This window comes from Camelina sativa, chromosome 18, assembly GCF_000633955.1.
Source record: "Camelina sativa cultivar DH55 chromosome 18, Cs, whole genome shotgun sequence".
Lineage (NCBI taxonomy): Eukaryota > Viridiplantae > Streptophyta > Magnoliopsida > Brassicales > Brassicaceae > Camelina > Camelina sativa.
Window position 1 is genome coordinate 11489715 of NC_025702.1, and position 7517 is coordinate 11497231.

General features: G+C 35.8%; 1 non-coding gene across 1 annotated transcript; it reads left to right on the forward strand.

The window, feature by feature from the left end:
• On the forward strand, window positions 218-1847 carry LOC104725660. Its single transcript, XR_002036446.1, has 6 exons — window positions 218-406; window positions 506-561; window positions 871-962; window positions 1067-1173; window positions 1387-1450; window positions 1561-1847. It is a non-coding gene; the product is annotated as an uncharacterized LOC104725660 (transcript).

Genomic DNA, 7517 nt, shown 5'->3' on the forward strand with positions numbered 1-7517 from the left:
CATTCTTTTGGTGGAGGTCATTTCTTATCTTGATCCCCCTTTAGTTTTTTTTTTTTTTCTTTCTTGAAGCATTCAGTGGTTATCTTGGGGTAAAATTATCGCACTAAACTCTTAACGCACTAAACTATATAATTTGGGCTAGCTTCCTAATTAGCTCGGTTTAAATGTGGATTTGGTACGGTTCAGTTCGGTTCAAATGTTCAATCCAAATCCAAAAAAAAACAAAAAAAACGTAATATAAAACTTGGTCGACGTTACCCTCTAACTCACTTCCAATCTCCGATCGACGCCAAAACTTAGCTTTACCCAATTCCGCCGGAGAAGATGCAGCAGAGGAAGCCGACGGCGGGAAGACCAAGTGGTACCGATGGATCCGATTTCTCATACCGCATGGTCGTTGACTCTCGTGAGTTTACAAAAATCCCAAGTCTCCTCTGTCTCCAGATCCTTTTTTTTTTTTCTCGATTCTGTCTTGATCCGTGTGTTGGTTTCTGTTTTGTTTTAGGTTACACGAAGGTCACTAAAGAAAAAGCTCGTCTCCGTCCTTTGATCTTTGTTCAGGTACTCTTTGAATTTGATTGATTTTGGTCTATAATTCGATTTTGTGATGCGTTTGCCAACTGTTACATTGTAGTTCATATGATCAGGTTCTCACAATTGAGGGAGTTGAACAAATTGCAATTAGCTCAAATCTCATATGCATTGCCAATGTTACTAGCTAACCAAATCTTTTAGTTTAGTGTGTAGCAAATTCATAGTTAAGTTTTGATGTCATTTATAGTGATCTTGAAGTCGTTGTAGCATTAGTTTAAATGCTTGGTCTCGGAGATGTATAGCTCGCTCAAATCTTTCAGGTTTTGGCTTTTGCAGGCTGTGATTTATTTAATCGGAGTATGAGATGAACACCCTTGCAATTGCAGCTGCTGCTGCTGGCTTTGTGTCTTCATTGATAGGAGAATTAGGTTTTAACCCTCTCTTCTTTATTGTTCTGCCGATTACGCATATCGAAATGCATCCTCTTTTTTTTTTGGTTTATTTATATATGTTTGTTGTCTCTGTTAAATAGGTTGCAGACGCAGCAGAGTAAACCTTTTGAGGCTCTATACGGCTACATCTACCATTGTTATGGTTCTTTCGGTGTTTTGTGCTGTTAGGAGCAGATTAACAATGGAGGTAAATGAACTTAGTCGAACAAACTTTACCTCATGAGTCAACTAGCTGATAAGCTTTGCTTAGTTAGAAATACTTGTTAAAGATCCGATAATGATCCAAAGCAGACCTAGCTGTGGTCTAGGGTGATTGTATTTGTGGTAGTAATGGTATCACAAAAGATGAAATTTAGCTTGTGCATTGATGCTATCACCTGACTCTCGATTAATGATGTAGGAACGGGATAGCTCGGGAACAACAGCAAAGCTTGAGCTCGTAGGGTTCATTTGTGCTCAATTAGGTAAAACATCCAGAAGATTCTACTCAGTTCTTCTTCGAGTACATCCAGATACTACTTGAATTAAACATTTGCGGGTTATAAATATTCTGTTTTCTTGTGTCGAAATGCAGGAGCGGTGGTGCAGATATTTGTGATCGTTGTTACGGGTTCCCTTGTCAGTAACATGTCTCCACCTACGAAAGCAGCATAGGGAAACAGAGAAATCGGGCCAGTGTCAGTGTGTGATTCTCCTACATGAAGAAATTTGAAGTTTTGAACGGTTTTTTTTTTCTCTACAAAACGAATATTTTGTACAACTCTTGTTAAAAATTACGTTAACCTTTTCAATTAACCATTCAAAACACATTAACACATTATGGGTAGAGTGATGCACCATAAGATTAAGTCCTACTCTTAAGATATTTGTACATAGTTAGAAGTGATAGCAGAATGGTACGAGATCGTTAAACGCAGCAATAAAATGGTAAACGTGACAGAACTTCAAAGCTAAATGATTGGCACAACTAACAAGTTAAATCTATGCTAGTTTCTTTAAAGTACAAGTTTGAAATAAATTTTTATTTTCCAAAAATTTACAAATTTTTATATGACTTATCTATGTATCCAAATAATTTTCAAATAATTGTTAGCATTCATCTATTAATATATTGTTCCACAATAAATAATATACACATTTTTTTATTCTTTTGAATCATCATATAATACATCAAGTTATAAAAATCATCTTTTTTTTGTATATATTGTGATTGATTTTTTTTTTTAAACGGACATATGTTAACTAATTAATGAAAAATATGTATGGTTAACGGCTAAAATGTTTTAAAAAAAATTCATAGTTATAAAGTAAATAAGATCAAAATGAACCCAAATCCGAATGAGCATGATGCTTAACTTAACAAACATCCAAATTTAAAAGTTTGTATACAGTATAATTTCTGTATATCATTTTTTTTATGAAATGTCTAGTTTATTTAACAAAACTTTTATTTTTACCATATAATTTAGCAATATATCAGTGTCATTTAAAGTTTTAGTTAATATTTTTATTATAGTGGAATATTTAAATTTCTGATAAATAGTTGTATTTTCAAGCTTAAGTATATTTTTCAATCAAAAATATAATAAAATGAGTAAATTTTTGTTATATATGTATATATATATAAAATAGTGATGGCAAAAAAAAAAAGTATTTGATTCTTTAATTCGTAAGCTATCGTGATAATCATGTTTAAGATATTCAAAGATACTTTTACGCCTTGTTTTTGTCATGGTCTATTCATTAGTTTCAAAAATATTAAATGCCTACTTAGTACAAATCATGTCCAAACGCAATTGACATATCAACTATGAATTAACATTATGGTGAAACAAATTTGATTTATGGTATACAACAATATGGGTGGGATAATATACAATTTATGATAACTATGATAACTATGTATAAAAATTCAATATTTATCAATTTTATTTTTTTAATTTGAAATTTTGATCTCTAATCAAGTTGATTTATCATGGCTAGAGTTATAAATGACATTAAAAGAATCGCTTACAACAAAACATCTAAGATCGAATCAAAACGAAATAGACATATCAAAAGTTCAAAACCAAACTCAAGATCTCAATAATTCTAAAGAACATACAAAAATTCTCAAATTTAAAACAACTAGAAAATTACGATGATTGCTTATTTTGAAGATAACTACTTATTATTTGTTATTAATTGTGTGTTTTTTATTTTCTTAATACAATTTTAGTAAGTTCTTTGGAATATTGATGGCTTCTATTGTGGTGATGTTTGAGACCAAATCGTACCTACAAACAAGCATACTTGAAATTTGAAGATTAAATCAGTGGTATGCTACTAATTTTTTCTTTGTTTTGATTTTTTCTTATAAGAAAAAAAAAAATCAACGCTAAAGTTTATGAAATAATAAGAAACGGAAAATAGTCAAAGACCAATTAAAAAATATGATTTAAAGTTTTGAACATTTTGGTAAGCTTGTATTTATCTTGGGAACCATAATTAATTAATTAAAGATATATGATTAAGACTACAAAAACTTTTTGCGATATATTCTTATAAACTGACACCAAGTCATTAGGCAATACAAAGTATACCCCTACAAATGTATTCTCCGTCTTTTGGACTGTTACATAATTTTCATATGACCAATGACTAAGTTAGTAAGCGAACATTTTTTTTATGAGAATTTTACACAATATAAAAAAAATATTTATTTTCATTTAGAAATGAAATTTAATAATTTCAGTTACTTTATATGGATCTAGAATTTATTTTTACTTAATAATCTTAGCAATTGCATCAATATGTTTTGCTTACTCTGGATAGGAAGGATGACTAAGTTAATGAGCCAACATATGTAATAAGTAAATAATCTGTAAGGAAATCTTATGAAAATTAAAATGAAAACCAGAGGTCTTGTTTTTAATTCTAAATGTTTATAAATAAGTCTTCAACCCATAGACAAATTTTTGGAATTATTTTTTTTCTCTGTATAACTACAATTACCTTGAGAAGAGAAAAGTTGAAATACATTAAACAAAAAAAAGATAATGATAGGATTTTATATCTATCTTATAATTAAACAGTAAACAAAATCTAATAAAAAAATAAAAAGAATAAGAAAGAAAATGAAGTTAATCTCTGAGCTCTTAATCTTCCTTTCAAGAACCCATATAAGAAGAAACAAAAAGAAGCAGACAAATGGAGAGGATTATGAGGGAAGAAGAGAGGAACCTTAATCCGATGGACTACCTAGTTGCCCATCTGCGGGAAGAAATTTGAAGTTTTGAATACTTTAGTTTTCTCTACCAAATGAACAGTTGTACAACTCTTGTTAAAAATTACGTTAACCTTCAATTAACCATTCAAAACACATTGCTGATAGAGCGATGCACCATAAGATTAAGTCCCTTAACTATGTCGTCAAAATACAATTCACAGGGAAAAAAGATGAGCTATTTGGGGTTTTAGTACATTTTCAAAACATAATTAGAAAACTAGTACATTCACTATTTATAATTATAAGAAACCACGTTGACCACTATTTGGCTCTGTTTCATTCCTTTTTTTGCCATTCAATAACATTCGAAATTACATGTCATGCCATTGAGTATTTTACAAATAATTTACATAAAATAAAAGTTTTTCTTTCTTTGTTTTTTATGTTTCAATCGTCTTCTCCGCTACACCAAGCCAAAGATAACGATTTCTCTGATTCATTCATGATTACACAATTTGCCAAAATAACAGATCACAAAAGTTTAATTGAGAAAGATTAAAGACTCCTCCTTTAAATCCCAGCTTTGTTCTTCTTCTATCTCTTGGTCCATCACTTTTTTCAACAAATTAATTTTCATCTCATGATCTTTTTTTCAATAATCCAATCTTATTTTTTTTTGTTTACAATCACTTTTCTTCCATTCCTCTTTGAAAATGACTGATACCAAGAGAAAAACCATGTTAAACATCGGATTTGATTATAAATTTCTAAGTTAATGATAAATTTATGAATTTTGCTTAACTTTAAAGAGAAAACTATAAGAAAAAAAAATTACAGCCATCGGCTGCGGCGTTAGGGTTTCGCTGGGAAGAAGAAGCCACGAGGGTAATTACAATTTTATCCCTCTAATTTAAACAAAATTTTAAATTAACATCTAATGTGGTTTGAACCCACAACACTATAATAAATTGAACAGCTTTAACCACTATGCCATTATAACTTTCAACAATTATTAGCAATTTTAATTTTATATAACCTATTTACACAGAAAATTAATGTTTTTTGGACAATATTTTTGTTCTTACAACTTAGTAAATATACAAATATATTCATACAACTTTTATAATTACAGATATATAAACATATATACATTTTATTTGAAATCATTAAAAACGTACACAAATATTATTGGATAGTTTTAATCTATTTAACATGTTGATAGTTTAAACCGTACAACTTATTAAATGTACAGATGTAATGACCCGTACACACATTTTAATTCGTACACTCATATAGTGTACAGAGACGTATATTTGAATTGGAACATATATATGTATATATAAATCCGTACAACTAAAATATGTGTATTCTTCTGTACACCTAACAAATTGTACGAATGTCTTTTTGTGCAATTGCCAATTTGTAATTTTACATCCTTACACTCGACTCCACTCTCTCATCTATCTTACTTCTTTTCTATAATAGAAATAGTAAAAAAACATATATTTCTCTTATTACAAATACTAATAAGATTGTATATAATATATACATATATATTGGGCTTGTTCGTTTGGTTGACGCAGGCGGCTGCGGCTGCGGCAGTGGCTGCGGATGCGTTTACGTTTTAAATCGTTGAATCGAAACAACGTTTAAAAATGTTAGACGCAGGTTGCAGCGTTTGCCGCATCGTCTTGACGCATGTACCTGCGGCAAGCAAACAAACAAACATACATGCGTCTGCCGCAGCCGCAGGTACCTGCGTCAACCAAACGAACAAGCCCATTGTATACTATCTTAGTTGTACAAATACATTTGTACACTAAATGAGATGTACAAACCAATCATGTAGCCAGCATCGCCTCAATCAATCGCATAGTCGTAGACGCTATGCGCATTGCCCGGCGTCCTGCGTCATGCGTACCGCGCACTGCCCGACGTCATGCGTCATGAGTACCGCGCACTGCTCGGCGTCCTGCGTCCTCCGTACCGCGGCGTCCTGCGTACCGCGCACTACCCAACATCCTGCGTCTTGCGTATCGCGCACTGCTCGGCGTCCTGCGTCCTGAGTACTGCGCACCGCCTGGCGTCCTGCGTCCCGCGTACCGTGCACTGCCCTGGCGTCATGTTTCCTGCGTACTGCGCACTGCCCAGCGTCCTGCGTCCTGCGTACCGTGCACTGCCCGACGTCCTGCATATTGCGCACTGCCCGGCGTCTTACGTCCTGAGTACCGTGCACTGCCCATACGTTCACAATCAGCTCGCCCGCGCGTCCACAATCAGCTCGACCGCGCCTCTATAACCAGCTCGCCCGCGTGTCCACAATCAGCTCGCCCGCACGTCCACAATCAGCTCGCTCGAGCGTCCACCATTAGTTTGTCCGCGTGTCAGTTACAACACGCTAGTGTACCGCGCACCGCGCCAGCCTGGTTCCACGAAACAAAACGCCGAGACAATTCTCAAGCGACCACCAAAGCATCTAACTACTATACGCGTACGATCTCGCAAGCATTCAGCCATCTCACGAAGTATCGTACGATCTCGGAAGCCATCAGCCTTCTCGTCAAGTATCGAGCCATCTTGCCATGTATCGAGCCACATCGCCAAGCATAAGCGATCCCCCGTACAATCTCGGAAGCCATCAGCCTTCTCGACAAGTATCTAGCCACGTCGCAGCTCTTGCTCGAACTCGCCACTCTTGATCTCGCGCTCTAGAGCCCACAACAAGGAGGATGAAAATACTCAAGTATGCCAACGTATGTCGCCCGTCGTCGTTCCGTGACTCAACGCCATCATCTGCGCGTTTCTCCTACCACCCTCGGCGGTATCTCGCGAACACGCCATCTCCGCGAACTGTGAGTCACGACTAGCAGCCCCGACGCGCGACAGCGAATACGAGCACGCCACGAGGACGTCACGGCCTCGCCAAACCTTGAATACGCCGGTTGGATAGGCGCTAAAGTCGACACTACAATCGGGCGCGCTTTGGAGTTGTTGCATCGTCACACGAGCCATGAATCCTCCGCGTCAAACATACACCACCACGCCGACATCGCGTACGCACCGACACAACCATCTCACAAGCCCCCTGCCATCGTTTCGCGACTTCCGTACCAGCGCGTCAAGGCGCCACTGCGCCAAGCTTCCGCGAGAACTCTACATGTCGCATGCACCACAGTGCTACGACTTCCGAAACACGACCGCACAACCCGCTACATGCCAACACGCTAAGTCTCGAGTACGCTAAATATTGAGCACGCCTCCGAACTTGGATCTGCAAGCCGCTTTGTACACATATACGAAGACAAAAAAAAAAAAAAAAAAAA